Source organism: Canis aureus, chromosome 1 (genome assembly GCF_053574225.1).
Source record: "Canis aureus isolate CA01 chromosome 1, VMU_Caureus_v.1.0, whole genome shotgun sequence".
Taxonomy (NCBI): Eukaryota; Metazoa; Chordata; class Mammalia; order Carnivora; family Canidae; genus Canis; species Canis aureus.
In genome coordinates this window covers 91,051,797-91,069,388 of record NC_135611.1, presented here as the reverse complement: position 1 = coordinate 91,069,388, position 17,592 = coordinate 91,051,797, and the positions used below count along the sequence as shown (strand labels likewise).

At 43.2% G+C, this 17,592-nt stretch overlaps 1 long non-coding RNA gene across 1 annotated transcript in view; it reads right to left on the bottom strand.

Moving 5' to 3' along the window:
- LOC144289593 (uncharacterized) overlaps positions 1-16,516 on the bottom strand; it is a 41,636-nt gene extending 25,120 nt beyond the window's left edge. The window contains exon 1 of the long non-coding RNA XR_013357446.1: positions 16,397-16,516. This is a non-coding gene — a long non-coding RNA (uncharacterized LOC144289593). The remainder of the gene's footprint in view (positions 1-16,396) is intronic.
- Between the last annotated feature and the right edge of the window lie 1,076 nt (positions 16,517-17,592).

Here is a 17,592-nt window from a genome sequence, read left to right as displayed (position 1 = left end):
ACATGCTTGATGTTTCCTACTCAGATTGTTACATGGACATAGTGGTTGGTCTTGACCTTCCCCAAGTTTTTCTCTGTCCCCAGTTTGCTCAGTCCACAGACTTGACCACTGGTCACACTTGACCTCACTGAGCCAACTCCCAAGTCTAGACATGGCCACTGGACAACACATAAGAAAACACAGCAAGAAAAATAAAGGAAGTGGGTTCCCTCACAAAAACTGTAGAGCACACTCAAGGAAAGAAAGAGTAATCTTATAAAATTCGAGGTCCACAAAAAGGTGCAATAATTATGAAACACAACTTCTAAGTTTACAAGGAAGGAAATCCTCAGGGAAAAGAAGGACTTTCCTCAGTCACAAAGGCTAATTAATAGTACAGCCTGGACACAGCTGAGGACTTAGGCTCCTGCTCCGGGAATCTTCTTTCTGCTGCACCCATGGCCCTAGCAGAATTCTGGAGCTAGGAGGGACCCTGAAGCTCACACAACCCATGTCCCTTACACTGCAAACACAAGGACCAAGACTTCCAACAATCCTCTCACTGAAGAATTTAAAAGTTGTCAACTTTATCCACTCTAAAAAAATACGGTGTTAACAAATGAGAAATTGCTCTCTTGAATATAAAAATTTGTAAGTCACTTAATCTGGGAATCAATGAATTGAGTGAATTCTGAGTCATCAAATCTGAGACTCTTGAGTCACCTCTTTGTATATATTCTACACTCTGGCAGCTTTCTTCATCTTATCTACCTGCTATGTCCTTTCAAGTCCTCCATGTCACATCAACGCTGGTCTCCCCTTCTCTTTATTCCCACGTGACATTTACAAGTATAAATATTCCATTGTAACTGCTATATTTGTACTCTCCCAAACTGCATGTTCCTAGGGAACCTGCACCATGTGTCTCATTAATCTCTAAACAGTAGTGCATGGTCAACAAATATTCATTGAATGAGTTAAAGACAATAAGGATTCATTCTCAATGCTACATATGTTTCTCCAAAACAACTGGATTTACTCAGTATACATTGATTCTAAAATTTATTTTTTTTAATATTTTATTTATTTGAAAGAGAGAGCACGAGTGGGAAGGGAGGGGCAGGGGGAGAAGCAGACTCCCCACTGTGCACGGAGCCTGATACAGGGCTTGACCCCAGGACCCTAAGATCATGACCCAAGCTAAAGGCAGATGCTTAACTGACTGAGCCACCCAGGCACTCCTGATTCTAAAATTCTTAGAATTAATTTTGGCCTATGATAAAACTCTTCAAAGAGTGGATCATGCAACAGAATTTGAAGAGCTTAGGCAAAACATTCTTCATTCAATTATGAGTTGGGAAAAGATAGAAGAGTCTACTTCTGAAAACGTAAGTTCCCCACTCACTGGAAATGTTTGAAGGAGAAGTGAACAACAGCCTGGAGTGGGTATCTTAGAGAAAATTCGAGAACTCGGTGAAGGTTTGGAGGAGGTGTCCTTCAATATTTTTTCTAACTAGGACATCCCCTAAGACTTAGACTGTCACTAAAGGAACCAATTCATCATCAATCTACCAGTCATTCATGCTTTAGTAGGAACTGGGGAACTGTAAGGGGGTGGGAGACATGATAAAGTACCTTTAAGGAAATCAGCTTAACAGAGAAAACCACTCAACCCTTTGAGTAGTCAGACAAAAAGTCAGCCAACTTGTCCTAGGATGCCCTGATAAGAAGCAGGAGGGCACCTGGGTAGCTCAGTGGTTGAGCGTCTGCCTTTGGTTCAGGGCATGATCCTGAGGTCCTGGGATTGAGTCCTGAATGGGGCTCCCTGCAGGGAGGCTGCTTCTCCCTCTGCCTGTGTCTCTGCCTCTTTCTCTGTGTCTCTCACGAATAAATAAAATCTTAAAAAAAAAAAAAAGGGAAGCAGGAAGTTAAGCAAATGTTATACAAATACCATGCTAATGGCAGAAAGGATATTTTAATAACCAAATTTTTATTTTAATTCCACCACCCTAGCAGTGGAATAAGGTCTGTTCTGTAAGACTGAGTACCCTTTTCTTGGAGGAATTTCAGCAAAGAGGTCAGATGGCCAATGGTTTGGGATATGGTTAGGTGGATTTTTATCTCCATCAGAAGGTGGGGTCACATTTAGGGAGTCCACACATTCTGATTTTCTCAGGACAGTTGTAGCTTACATCTTTTGTTCCAGTATAACTATTAGTTCTTCCCCATTTCACTTTCAAAAATGACCCAGAGTTTGGAAGATAAATCCTATGGTCACCCTACTTATATGACATGACCCTTAAATCCCTCTCAACTTCAATAATCTTGCTCAATGTTTGACCGAGGGGTACGAACTTTATTTTTTTAAAAAGATTTTATTTATTTTTTCATGAGAGACACGGGGGCGGGGGGCAGAGACACAGGCAGGGGGAGAAGCAGGCTCCCCGCCGGGAACCTGACATGGGATTCGATCCCGCGACTCCAGGATCCCGCCCTGGGCTGAAGGCAGGCGCCAAACCACTGAGCCACCCAGGCGTCCCACAGGGTACGAACTTTATAAAAGAAGGAACATTTCAGCTGGACAATCCCTAGATGAGGGATTTCAGACAGAAGAAGATAGTCCCCATATACCACTGAATTACCTCTTCCATCCTATGACTCCAACTCTGACTATCTGAAAATCTCTTGAACCCATTGGTGACCTACTTAAGACATGAGTTTTCACCAGCCTTATGGAGAGAAGAACTTTCATGAACTATAGACACCTCTAATGCAATACAGTTTGTATCATTTTAGGAAAAATACCTTAAGAATTTGTGACAGAAGCATTTTCTGGCAAAACATCTTTCCACAATAAAAATTCATATGGATAGAGTAGTAAAATTAAGAATTAAATACCTGTACTATTATGTATTGATTTACAAGAATTCATGTAAAGCTCCTTGATCTTATCACAGAACCCGAATAGCTGTATAAAGAGAGAATAGTCTATGCTAAGTCCCAATGTAATGAAAGATTATAGTTCTTAGCTCGGTACTATATACTTTTTTGCCCTCTTAAAAAGTATTTAAATGATAATAGGATCTTCAAGGAGGAAAGTGAGTGGGTGTTTGAAATTTATATTTTCCTGTCGCTAAGTAATATTTTTGAATATCAGAGCTGAAGAAGGGTCACAGACTTTAACACATATCCCAAGATTTGTCATAGCTGTCTCCAGGGTGCCCGTGGGTAAATCTGAAAATGTCTACAGTGAAAATGAGAACAACATTTGTGGCTGCAGCCCAACAAATTTTTTTTTGGAGAAATCATAGTAAATTATGAGGTAAAGCAGTCAGAAACTAGGCCAACCTGCCTCTGCATGGATGCATGCGGCATCACCGGGTACCACCTGATGTAACTCACCTCTTGTCTCAGAGTCCAAATTTCAGTACAGTTCAGAGCTGTAAAGTCTCAAAACTGTTGAAATGCCTGAGGTGTGTCACCCAGCTGGGAGTATGGCCTGAGGACCCAGGCATCTGGCATCACCTGGGTGCTCATCTGAAATGCAGAATCTTGAGCTCCAACCTAGATCTAGTGCTAGATCAGCATCTGCACTATGGCAAGATCCTAGACAGATTCATACTCATTTTAAAAATGGCAGAATTAGGGCAGCCCAGGTGGCTCCGCGGTTTAGCGTCACCCTTGGTCCAGGGCATGATCCTGGAGTCCCGGGATCGAGTTCTGCTTCGGGCTCCCTGCGTGGAACCTGCTTCTCCCTCTGCCTGTGTCTGTCTCTTTCTTTCTGTGTCTCTCATGAGTAAATAAATAAAATCTTAAAAAAAAATGGCAGAATTAGAATGTTCTCATTACAAGAAAAAATCGTGTAATTCTGTGAGGTGATGGATGTTAAGTTATTGCGGAGATTAGTTTACAATATACACATGTCATATCATTATGTTGTACACCTTAACCAATGTTATATCTCAATAAAACTCTGTGAGGGTAGGACGGAGAAGCATGAGAAATGCAAGCTAACTGCTTACCCAGAGGTATAGATTCAGATCTAGACTCTTCTACTCACTATAATACTGAAATTGTAGGACTAAATCCAGCAACATGACTGACAAAGAGGAAGGGACCCCTAAATGCTGCAATTGTCAATTGCTCACCCTGAATAAAATCCATCCCAGCCCTGGTCAGGCCCCAGAAATGGGTTCCTCTACACATCTTTTGCAGCCTTTTAGCTTGAATCAGTGTCCTGCATTCTTAGAAAATATCCATAGACCTTGGCCCAGAAACACCCAGTTGGTCTGTGACATTCATGATCATCTTTCTGCCCTGCACCCTCCTTCTGAAGATTTAGAAAGGGCTTTTGCCTCAAGATAAAAATAATCAGAAAAGCAGAACCTGGTTCTGTATTTTTCACACAGCCTGCTTGGGGTTTTCGAAGAGCATGAAATGCAATTAACACCAATGTGAAATCCGCATTTGTTCATTTTGAGGTTATTCAATGCTATTGTTACCTGACCTATAAGCAGCTGTTGCCAACTAATGTAAATGGTCACTGGGATCTGGAATTATTATATACAAGTGAAATAAATCTGCCTTTCAGATTGGCACGTTACAGAATCCTTCCCTCCCCTGCCCTCGACCCCTCACCACAGTCGGGTCATGGAGAGCTATGGTCACACGTCTCACTTTTCTTTATGCAATTTCTCTCTTATTTTTTTCCCCTGAAGTTCTGCTCTATTAAACATTCTTATTCTTGCAACCCAGGATTTTTGGCCATTGAAGACATAGTAAAGAGGTTAATCTGAGCTGAAATAGATCAGATCTGTTACACTCATTCTGATTTATCTGACTCCTTTACTGGTTCACCAGCTTGAAATCTTTGGCACTGGTTCAGGCCATGTCTCTGGTAGAGAGGTTTTTCCTTTTTTTTTTTTAATTTATTTTAAAGGTTGCTCTGTTTTCATTACAGATGATATGGTTGGATCTCAAAATGCCACAAAGTAAAATGCATATACTAAATTTGATAGATATTTTTCCCCCTGGGGCCATAGAAATGCTTAAACAAAAGCAATTTAAGAAGCTCTTTTCCAACTTCTGGGGCACACATTGGAAAATATATTAGGTTGGTTGGACTTATTTTTGTTCTTGGGTGCTGAAGACCCCAAAGCAGCAGCTGCTTTTTGCATATGCCGTTATTATTCCTACCATGATAAATACAGATGTGCGGCCTGCGGGACAGAGACACACTGGTATTATGGCTGGGCTCTCCAGCTCCTCATCAATGAAGAATGTTAGAGCTGACCGGCAAATGAAGAGCTCCATGACCAAAAAATACCAAGAGAAGGCAGAGATCCTGCCTTGAAGGCAAAGAAGAGAGAAGCAAAATGGGACCCAAGCTGGAAGATCCCTGGCTCTTGGCAGGAGAGGCCACCATGCTTCCCAGCTCCCCTTGCCTCTCCAGGATTTTGGAAGTCATTTTGGACTGCTTGCTTAGCATAAGCAGCTGATTCGAAGAAGAGGATTCAAACTGGATACTGATGGGAATTAAGTACACAGGTGTAATGAGTCTAATAGATTACAAAAGAGTTTTTCTGACCAGATAATGCAGTCTTTGCCACTGAGGCGTTTGGCTTTGAATTCCAAATCAGCCTAATGCAGGATCATTTAAATTGGAATTGTACTGATTATAACATGGTTCTCACATCCCGGTGGGGCTCAGTACAGGGGGTGTCCACAGAGGAGCAGGACTTCCTTACCCTACAGCAGCCTTCGGAGGGGGAAGACACTGCATGGTGCTCTGGAGGGCGAGCCCACACCAGAGTCAGGACTCTCCATCAGCCACAAAACTAACTTCACGGCCAAAGAGTTTCTCTCCCAACCAGAGACAAACAACTCAACTTCGTTGGAGCTCTTTACTTGAAACCAGGAGGGAAATATTTAGAAGGTAATAGAGGACTGACTCCCATGTTTCCTTCGAGGTCTTGTGTCTTTGGGGTTAAGGGTGTTGTGTGCAATACCTTTACTTTCTTGAATATTGATCTTTGATACAGCGGCCCCTTACCCTGCCTTGGGCCGTGGAAGCTGGATCTCAGGGCTGAATGCAGAGCAGATGCATGACTCTGTCTTTCCTCAAAAAGAAACCTCAAAACAGACACAGAAGTCCTGATGTGTCAGTCTGTCAAACGGTTTTCCTTATTTCCCGGGGGGCCAGAGATCTAAGAAGGCCGGTCACAAAGGTCCCACTAAATAAATGCTCCACACTTGTGGCTCTGCTGTGTCAAGAGTCCTGGCTGTTTCCAGGGGGTGGAGGGAAGCATGCCTGATTTTACTCACACATACAATTGTTTTGAGTCCACTTGTCCGCCTCACTTCAAAGGAAGCCTCTGTTTACAAGTTTGTCCCCAGTATGTTTTCACTTGACCCATAGAGTCCCAGGCTCTGCAGAGACACTGACGAAGGCGGGGCCGGGTGTCCCCGCGCATCTTTCATCTCCAGCCAGCGCTCTCACTGAAGGCCACCCCGGCCTCTCGTCCTGGCTCCGAGGAGGCGCAGGTGCCCGGGGAGATGACTGGGGGTCACCTCCCCGTCTCGGGCAACGGCCCGACCTCCGAGTCTCGGGCAGGGTGCTGCTTGTGTTTTCTGAAAAGATGAAATCAACTGGCAGAAACAGCTGTTTGTTTGGTTTCATCTTCAAAATGCTCCTCAAGGGGGCCCTGGGTGACTCAGTGGTTGAGCGTCTGCCTTCGGCTCAGGGTGTGATCCCGGAGTCCTGGGATCGAGTCCCGCATGGGGCTCAGTGGGGAGCCTGCTTCTCTGCCTCTCTCTGTGTGTCTCTCATGAATAAATAAATAAATGCTTTTAAAAAAATGTTCCTCGGGGATCCCTGGGTGGCGCAGCGGTTTAGCGCCTGCCTTTGGCCCAGGGCGCGATCCTGGAGACCCGGGACCGAATCCCACATCAGGCTCCCGGTGCATGGAGCCTGCTTCTCCCTCTGCCTGTGTCTCTGCCTCTCTCTCTCTCTCTCTCTCTCTCTGTGACTATCATAAATAAATAAAAATTTTTAAAAAATGTTCCTCAAGTAAAACAAAAGTGTAAGGTCTTTAAAAATACTACTGTGATGACTCCAAAGTGTCTGGGGTAACCTGGATCCACCACCCATTTGTCGTTACCAAGAATAATTAAGCACCGCAGATTAGCTTCTCTGCCCACCCTGTGTGATTCATTACAAAGATTTCGCCCTGTGATTTCTAGGTGCACGAAACTGGGTTGTTGATTCCTTGTACACACATTGTTAGCCCTAAACTTATTTATAGGCAATTTCCAAAGGTTCACTTAGAAGTTGATTTTTCTGGAAGTCAGAACAATTTTACAGAGAAATAAGATTAGATATGATGCTGATGGTTCCTCAAAATCTCCTTACCGCAAGGTATTTGTACTATTCTGCGCTTAAAACACAGTTAACAACAAAAAGCTAAAAGATTTTTTTCTGCTCTGAATATTATTTTTTTTGATGAAAACATTTTTTTTAATCAGAGGAGGATATGGAAGAGCCAGTGGAAACTTTACTGTATAAATAAATAATTGGATACTTCCTAAGGCTGTGGGATATAATGGCAATTAGCAAATTTCAAAATTTGTGGTGTTATTAATCAAATGTGTTAACTAGTCATGCTTATCAGACCATGTTGGGCACCTCTTTTTCCTTTTTTAAATCTTAATTACAACAATAACAACAACAACAAAACCCAACAGCAAAGAAAATGAGAGGAAAAGGAAAGCAATAAAAGATATTTTTCTGGGATCCCTGGGTGGCGCAGCGGTTTGGCGTCTGCCTTTGGCCCAGGGCGCGATCCTGGAGACCCGGGATCGAGTCCCACGTCGGACTCCCGGTGCATGGAGCCTGCTTCTCCCTCTGCCTGTGTCTCTGCCTCTCTCTCTCTCTGTAACTATCATAAATAAATAAAAATTAAGAAAAATTAAAAAAAAAAAGATATTTTTCTAAGATATAGGTTAAAGGTGGATAAAATGTTGCCAAAAGGCAGTTACAAAAGAAAATGTGCATTGCTATGAAAAAGCAACTGCCCTGAAGTGTTAAATTAGCTGATCAGTGGTCAGTGAAATTGTTGACAATCATAGGGTATGCCTGGGCATGGCCTCCTTAGAAAGGAAGAACATTATGGTAAAGCAGTGGTGATCAAACTGTGGTTCTCAGACCAGCGGCTCACTACCTGGGAGCCTGATAGAAATGACACTGACTGGGCCCAACCCTAGGTCTACTAAAGCAGGAGCTCTGGGAACTGGGTGCAGCAATCTCTGAACAGATGGTCCCAGAAGCACTATGGTCAAGAAACCCTGGATTGGAGAGTTTCCTGTAATGAGCGCTAGGTGGCTCTGTTGGTCAGGACAGAGAGGAGAAGGAAGGCAGTTGGGTGGTCAGGGCCTAGGATCAATGCTACTCCTAAGAAGCTGTGGAGGAGGGTGACTTATCTGCTGCCTTAAAAAAAATCTTTTCTGGGGCGCCTGGGTGGCTCAGCAGTTGAGCATCTGCCATCCACTCAGGTTGTGATCTTCAGGTCCTGGGATCAAGTCCCTCATCCGGCTTCCCGCAGGGAGCCTCCTTCTCCCTCTGCCTATGTCTCTGCCTCTGTCTCATGAATAAATAAATAAAATCTTTTTTTAAACAACAAAAAATAAAATCTAAGTCATTGGGAATAAACCACAAATAAATCCACTCTCCTAAATGACTAACAAAAATTATGAGACATTTCCCGGTTTGGTTTTTCATATCTAGGGCTTGTTTGCAAAAACAGAAATTTGTATCAATATGTAGAAAGCATTAAATACCTGTTTTCTGTACCACGACATCAAATATTGCTACTATTACCTAAAAACATCATTTAATTTCCCTTGACTTCAATACTTTATAACAGAGCCATTCCATGACACGGCCAACAAAATGAGAAATTAACCCTTAACACAACCTTGGATTCTACTGAATTTTGTGCCCATCCTTGCTCTAGATCAACAGTTTCCTCCAGGGGCCTCCTTTTGATTTTGTTTCTCTGGTCCAACCCTTCTAGCCTTTCTAGTTTTGACCCAATCCTATATTCAATCTAAAGCATTTCTCATTCCTGCTTTTACAACAGCAAGTCTACCTTAGCCTCTGGGACTCAAGTCAGGTACTTCAGACTGAGGATGGCCTTGGTCCATTCCATTGGATAGGGCATCCATCAGAGAGGGAGAAAGCAAGAGCTGAGATCCTCCAATGTAGCAGCCTTGGGACTGGGTACATTTTTGCATCTCTACCCAGGAGATACTATTATAGTTAAAATGTTCCTAATGAAACTCTGTAAATGCTTTGTAAGAAAGGCACTAAAAATTCAATATAAATAATTTGAAGCTCTCTGTTATTGTTGTACCACTGTTCTCTAACAAAGAGGTTCTTCACCCACAAGGGTTCTTAACCTAAAGCCTTTGGACATAAAAGTCTGTTTCAATATAACTGTTTTCCTCCAGAATTCTGGTGTTTTTTATCATATGAATTGAAAAAATATTATTCTGAGAAAGGTTCTCTGGTTTCATTAGACTTCCAAAGGCATCCATGCAGGATAAAGATAAACGCTGAATAGTACCAGTTACGCTGCCTCTACATCAGAGGAAGATAATACTGAGCTCCTTGGGCCTCACCAAAGGACAGAAGAAACAATTACCTAGAGGCAGAAAGTAAACTGAGTCTCTGGACAAGCTGATCGAGGTTGTCATGCTCCCAAATTTAGCATATGTCTCAAGCCAACAAAAGTGAGAAGTACTGTTCATCAAAAACATACCCATGAGAGGCCATCTCAGTCTCCCCAGAACCCATGTGCTCATGGTAGGCACATAATGAAGTTAATACACACTGCTTGGGTGAAGTAGAGTGCAATTAAGTGTGACAAATGAAAACTGCATGCCAGGGGCACCTGGATGGCTCAGTGGTTGAGCGTCTGCCTTTGGCTCAAGTTGTGATCCCGGGGTTCTGGGATCGAATCCCACATTGGCTTCCCTGCAGGGAGCCTCCTTCTCCCTCTGCCTGTGTCTCTGCCTCTCTCTCCATGTCTCTCATGAATAAATAAATAAAATCTTTAAAAAAATAAAAAAGAAAAATTCATGCCAGATTATTGATCTAAGACTTGAGTTCTTATGCTGTGTAAATTAACAAAATGCAGCCTCCATTTTTCATAAGGATCAAGTAAGTACCTTACTCTTACCATAATGGTTGGGGGCAATCAGGGCATCACCACTGTATAAAGTACGTCTTGCGATGGGAAAAAGCATTTCCTGTTTTGGGAGCTGGTCAGGACCATGGTAGGTTTAATAGCTATAAATTAATCTTAAGCATCTGGTTACTTATTCATGGGAGACACAGAGAGAGACAGAGACATAGGCAGATGGAGAAGCAGGCTCCCTGCAGGGGACCTCATGCGGGACTCGATCTTGGGGATTGCGACCTGAGCCAAAGGCAGATGTTCAACCACTGAGCTACCCAGGTGCCCAAGTAACTGGCTACTGAGCAACAAAGTCCATATCTCATTCCTACCAACGTCAGGTCCTGACATTCTGCAAATCTTGGCTAAGAACAACTATTAACCAGTGTTGTTGTGGTGGAAATAAGAGATTTTAAAAACCTACTCCCCTTCTTAAGAACTGGTCTCTCTTTAATTGTCACTCTTTGTGATTATGCCTCTTTATTACTTTGTTCTCTCTAAACCCTTTTTAGGTGAGCAGACAGTATCAGTTCCACACTTCGTAGGTGAGGAAACAGTGCCTCTGTCCCTCCCTGATTACATGATGAATTGGTCCTGGAATTAGAAGACCACACAGTTCATGGTCTTACAATAAGAGCCGAGGTCCTATAGAGGGTCTCAAACAGTCCCCTGGACTTTTCCCTTTTCTCTCTCATTCAGTAGCAATAGGAGTTGTGACCTCTGGCAGGGAAAACATTCCATCTCTACCCAGAACAACCATGACAGCAGAAAAGACAATCTCCCATCCTTAAAGAAATGAACCACTGTGTGTCCCCTTGTTTGCTTGCTTATGGTGCTACTGGTATAGCTACCAGCCAATCGGCCAAGGGGCGGGACAGATTTTGTCAATTATGGATTTGAGATTGCAGCCTCTTATTGAAGTTTTTCACTTTTTCTGCCGCAGATTGAAGGCTGACTACAAAGTATTTGCTACAGTGGGGAAAAAAATCATAGGATTTAAGTTTTAAATCAATAGGGGATTCAGAGATACCCAGCAGAATTTTATATTACCTGGGTCCGGTTTAACGGATGAGGTAAAAACATAAGAAGATACATTATTTTCCTTAGAAGGAGCGACTCTGCTTCATTTCTTAGTATGTGAGGAAAGACATTTTCTCACCAGTACTGGACATAGCCTGTAAATGTAAGATGAAATCTGCATTCCAGTCAGTGTTGAGGATGGGGGTGGCAATGCTGGCCAAAAGCTGCCCCCCACCCCGCTCCCCTGAGGATAGAAGGATCACAAGGCAGGGTGTGAACTAGACTCAAGTCACCCTTAGAGCCCCTGCAGAAATGAATGCTTAGCACCGGAGGAGCATGACTGATGGGACTTTATTAAGATTTAGAAGGGAGAACACTTGCTGAAGTGACAGGCTGGAGCTGAAAGAGGAATGGATCACAAGGCCACCGGCTACTCACACGGGCCAGAGCATGTCACCTTCTGGCATCGGAGCAGCCTAATTCATGAAGTCAGGAGTTAGATCTGATTCTATCCAACCCTGGGAGACAAAGGAAGTCTGGAGCCCCACATGGCAGGCTGCATTCAGAAGTTAAAAACTAGTTAGAATGTTTCACTGAAAAATAAGAGAGGAGGTGCAGAGGAATTCCGAAGCCCCGAGTACCTGTTGTGAGCAGGACACAGTGTTGGCCATTAAGTGATGAGAAAAAATAGGACAGCTGAGAAGCACAAAAATACCCACAAAGGAAAATGCTTCTCGTTTCAGCTGCATTTAAAAGTATTTCATTCCTATAGGACTGTGTAAACGATTATGCAACTTTAAAAAAGGGAGAGTCTTGTCCATCCTGAACATTTACTAGACTTTTTTTTTTGTAAAGAGCTCTATTAATGCAATAAATTAACTTTGTGTGTGTGTAGGTATATATCTCAGCTGTCGAGAGGCTTCTCTCTCTCTCTCTCTCTCTCTCTCTCTCTCTCTATATATATATATATATATATATATATATATATATATATATATGCCGTGGCCAGCAGAAGTGATCAAAAACGAGGGACACTGGGCCCAAGCTTGCCATGGGCTGGCTGGACGTGCCGCCGAGCGCAGGGTGGACCTGCCTGACTCCCGTGGTTAGCTTTTTAAAAACCTTGAAAAGGAAAACAAAACCAAAGTGTGTAATTTGGATTTAGAGGAGATGCAAGATCCTTAGCTCCCTGACCTCGCTCTGGGGTCTGTTGGGGACCATGGAGCTTGGGTGTCGAGGAGGGGCTTCACGCTTGTTTTTATAGCTTATCTCCTGTATCGTCTTTTGGACCTGTTTTAGTAAACCTGTTTTTCATTTTATTAGATTTGGTCACTTACAAATACATATATATATATATATATATATATATATATATATATATATACACACACATATATACAAACTAGCAAGGGATTTCAGAATGTTGTAGGCCTCATTACAGCCTGGTCTCCAAAAACCTGTTTGAAAAAGGCAACATGTTCTTCACAATGTTTCCTGGCCTGAAGTTAGGGTTCCCTCGCAAACTCTGATTTTGCTGTTCAAAAAACCGAACTATAGTATAGAAAAGAATGCTGTCTTCAGTCTGCTTCGCAGCACCTAAAAATTTTCATGTGGAAATGTTGTCGTGGCCGCCAACGCCCCGGGTGAACCGTAAGGTGGCTAACACGTGGTGCTTGGAAAGCAGCACTTTGACGATCTTGTCGTCGGCTGTCAAGAGGCTACTCCCCTTTCCCATCTCAGCTTCCCTTTCCTGAACTGCTAGGAGGCCTATGTAACAGGCATTCTTAATGTTCCAGGCCGTCTGGGCCTCACCATTCCAGAACCTACAGGAGCACCTTAGGTAAGCACCTGCAATTCTGCAAGCCCTGGGGCTTAAAGCTCCCTGGAGGAGGGAGCCCAGACAATGGCAGACAGGAGCAGGTGGGTAACCACCCTGCCTTCTCTCCTTCCGTGGCACAACTCGAGCTACCATAGGCAAGTCTGGTTGCCCAACACTACCCAACTCACCATCACACATCTGTACTACTTCCTACCAGTGCTTCTTGGGCTCAGCAACTAAGTAAAATACCCTCAATCTGTGTCACAGGATATACTTCTGAGAAAACCTAAGACTGTGTGCGTATATGCGTGTGTGTATAAATTTTAGAGACTTATTAAGATTTGATATTTATTGATCAAGTTTGCCCTGATATTTTGCAAAGTTCCTAAGCTGCCAAGCCAGAGTTTTGAGAGAAGTGAGGTGGGCATGAGTCGCTGGCTTGCAGCCAGTGGCAGCTGTAAAAGGAGGGCTTTCACATGCTACTTGCCTGGCCTCAGACTCTATTCTGGAAAAGGAGGCAGATCCTTTTTCATCAACAGGGAAAACTGGGTTTCTGTGGGGTCTACTCAATAAGGGGTTTTGACATGTTCAAATGAATCAAGTATGAATATATGACTTTTCTCTTTTCTGCTCAGCATTTAATAAGCACACATAACAGGATGTTTTAAATAAATCTACCAAAAATGCAAAACCTCTCTGCTCATCAATAAAAATACACCAATAACTGGCTTCTGGAGGGATTGTAATACTGTTATTTACGTTGAGATGTTACTACACAGAGAAACAAACATGTTTAGCATGTTGTAAAATCTTCTTTCTCTCTTCCCAGATATTTGTAGGAACAAGGAGGTGGAAGAAGAGGGAAAAGAGTCATGTTTACACTCATTTTAAATGTCAGTTTAAGCATTTCTCCTAGAAGACATGTTGGCAAGCAATGAGCATTTCCCAGCTACCCTCAGGATAGGAAATACCAACCTATTTTACATTACCCTTCTCTCAATTAAATATTTCCTTGGGAAATTGATTGGAAAGCTTATAACAACCAAGGATAAAATCACTTTTTGGAGAAAAGAGCCGCATCCATGTGCTGAGGCAGGACACTGTGTGATAGGCCAAATAAAACTGCCAGGTACAGAGTCTGTCAATGAGTTAGTTACTCAGCCCTCAAATTTACCAGGTAAATGAATAATTTGTGGAATAAATTATCTCCTGTCAGAGAAGTATTTGCATGAATTTGGGGATACAAGATCTCATCTGTCCCTCTCTGCTCCCCAGGCCCCTGAGATTCAGTGAGTGAGGATGGATTACTTAAATGCAAGGTAATGGTTGAGGCATCTTAGTGCCATGAGCCCATTACTGAGCAAAGTGTCTCCGAGCCGCATAGGAAGTAATCCCGTGTCATCAGGAGACACAGGGACCCTGCAGCCCGGGCAATAAAACACACTGTGTTTGGTCAGAGTGGGAACTGCTTCAAGATATACCCTGATGGGATGAGCACTGATCACTGGGTGTTATACTATATGTTGGCAAATCAAACTCCAATAAAAAAATATAAATACACATATATGTGTGTGTGTGTGTGTGTATATACACACACACACACACACACACACACACATACCCTGAAAGCAGAGGTCCAAGCAGCATTGCCCGTTGGGCAGAATGGAGATTTCTAAAAAAAAAAAAAAAAAAAAGAGAGAAGCAAAAGGAGAAAGGATGGAAAATCAGACTCTCATTTAAATCTCTAAAATATGCAGCAGTGAAAATCTCCCACAGAAATACATGCAAACTGCTAGCTGCTCCCCATCATCTGCCTTTTGGGAATTATAAGCTCTGAACAGACATGGCATTTCTAGGTTGTCCCTCCTCTGGCTATTTCACACCCAGAACACCACCCATCCCATTTGCCTCTTTGCAGGGTCCAGCCTGAAATAATCACTAAATAATGTCGGGAGTGGGCATCCCTTGGTTATAAAATACAGGACTGCCAAGGAAACTGTGTGAGGTCTGATTTCAGGTCAGCTATCTGTAAACAAGGGAAGCCACCAGATGGATGGCGAGGCAAAAGCAGTGGAAGCACAGGGTAGATGGGAGACTGCCACCACTCACCTGGAATCCCTACTGAGGAGCAGAAGTAGCAAGAGGAGGGAGATGAACAGTTAGCACTTATAAGCACCTACTAATGCCCTAGTGCAGTGTATATATTTAATATATATTTCAACTTAATAAATATAATTCACTGTGCTAGGAATATATATTTACTGTATAACTAAGTCGTAGGCATATCGAACGTTACCAGCAGTCCTAAGACCTTCTTTCTTCTATGTCCTGAACTCTCCTGTTACAGAACAAATGCCCATTTTATATTCGCTTCTCCCCCCATCATCAGAGATATGGCACAAAGGCCAGTCATAGCAGTATGTGAGTATCACAAAGCTTGGAGACACACTTCCGGAGGACTTGTTAAAATACATGAAGCTAAAATGTTAACAATGAGGGGAATCTTAGAAAGCATACCCTTCTCTTACTCAAATGAGAAGACAGATGATCAGAAAGGTTAAGCTAGTTGCTTAAGTCCACACAGCCTGTTAGAGAGTAGGGGCTAAAACCCAAGAGACTTCATTAGCAAATTAGAAAGTTCCTTGACCTACAGGAAGCTACTTCCATCCAATGTGTCAGAAGTGTCCACTCAATATTAAACAACAAAACAACAAAAGCCCCTTATTTTAAAAAAATAAGAGAGATTAAAATGTCAAGAAAATTAGATATTCCAGAAGCTCTGTAGATTCTTATCTTTGGGTCATGAACTTTGTCTCAGTCTCAGATTCTGATGAGTTTGGACAAATTCCAGAGGTCTCAGCACATATGTGTGAAATGCATATGTTCACGTTCTATTGGTAATAACTCAGCTGAGTGCCACAGCCACAAAACTCCCCACATCAGTCCAGTCTGGCATACACTCTGCAGCGATTTATGGGACCACAGAGGGGAGGCCGTCTGGGGTGAGATTAGGTGCCTGGCAGGCGCTTCCAGAAGGTTCCATGCAGTCTCACTGTTGCCAAGGCTGCCTGGCAGCATGACCCTATAGAAACCCGGCCCCGGGCAGAGTTCAACATCATACACATTTGCCCAGAGAAAACACACCTTTTCCTCACTGTCACTTAATCGCTGCATTAGGCTCATAGAGTTTTTTCCTGGGAAGAGAAAAATGAGTCTCTGAATTGGTGAGTGCATAAGGTGGCATGAAAAAGAGAATAGAGAATTTTTCTGGTGCCAGGGGCCTGGCTCCATCACCAGTGAGCTGTGGGTCCTTAGACAAGTCCCTTTACTCTGGGCCTCTCACCTATGAAGTCAGAGTTAAACGACGATCTGGAAGGATGCTCCCCATGGATGGGTCAATTGATATTCATCGAGTACACAGCTGGCTGCTACGTCCTAGGGACACAAAGATGAACAAGGCAAGTCCTCGTGACAAGGAGACCATTTCTGTGTGTGACACACAAAGAGTAACATTAGTTAGTAATAGCAGGTATCACTGGGCTTTGGGTATTCCGTGTGCTTTTTTTTTTTTTACCCCGCTTCATCCTCACAACAACCCCATTTTATTTCCATGTTATGCAGGAGAAACTGGTTCATAGGGAGTAAGTAATTTGCCCAGGTCACATGTTTAATTAGTTATTACCTACGTAAGTGCCCCAGGGCCTTGAAGAGACAGTCAGGGAAGGCTATACAGAAAGTGATATTCAATTTTTCTCTGAAATGTGAACAGTTTACCAGGTGGAGAAGGGAGGGGAGAAAAGGCAAGGACACTCCAAAGGAAAGGAACAGTATATGTAAAGGCATAGAGGCACTAAATCCTAGATCCACTTGGAAACCCACAGCTAGTCTGGGGCATGTGGAGTTAAGTATGAGAAGGTTTAGTAGGAGGCTGAGCAGATTCTGGCCTGGCAGATTGCAGTTGGCATGCGCTGCATACTTGTGCACACTGCACGGCCCCCAAATTCATACTTTAATACCCCAACCCACAGTATGGAGGTCTTTGGGGATGGGACCTCTAAGTAAGGAAATAAAGTTAAAAGAGTCATAAGGATGAGGCCCTGTTCTGACAGGATTAGTGGCCTTATAGAAAGAGACTCCAGGGGCACCTGGATGGCTCATTCAGTGAAGTGTCTGCCTTTGGCTTAAGTCATGATTCCAGGGTCCTGGGATGGAACCTCATGTTGGGCTTCCTGCTCAGTGAGAAGTCTACTTCTCCCTCTCCTTCTTTTCCTTTCCCTTCCTCTCCCTCTGCTTATGCTCTCTCTTACACACATGCATGCTCTGTCTCTCTCAAATCAACAAATAAAATCTTTAAAAAAGAGAGAGAGAGAAGGAGACTCCAGAGAGCTCGCACTCTCTCTGTACTGCGTGCACACACCATGAAGAAAGTCCACATAAGCACACAGGGAGAAGGTGGCTGTCCACAAGCCAGGAAGATAGCATTCACCAGAAACTGACCTTGCTGGCACCTTGATCTCAGACTTCTGGCCTCCAGAACTG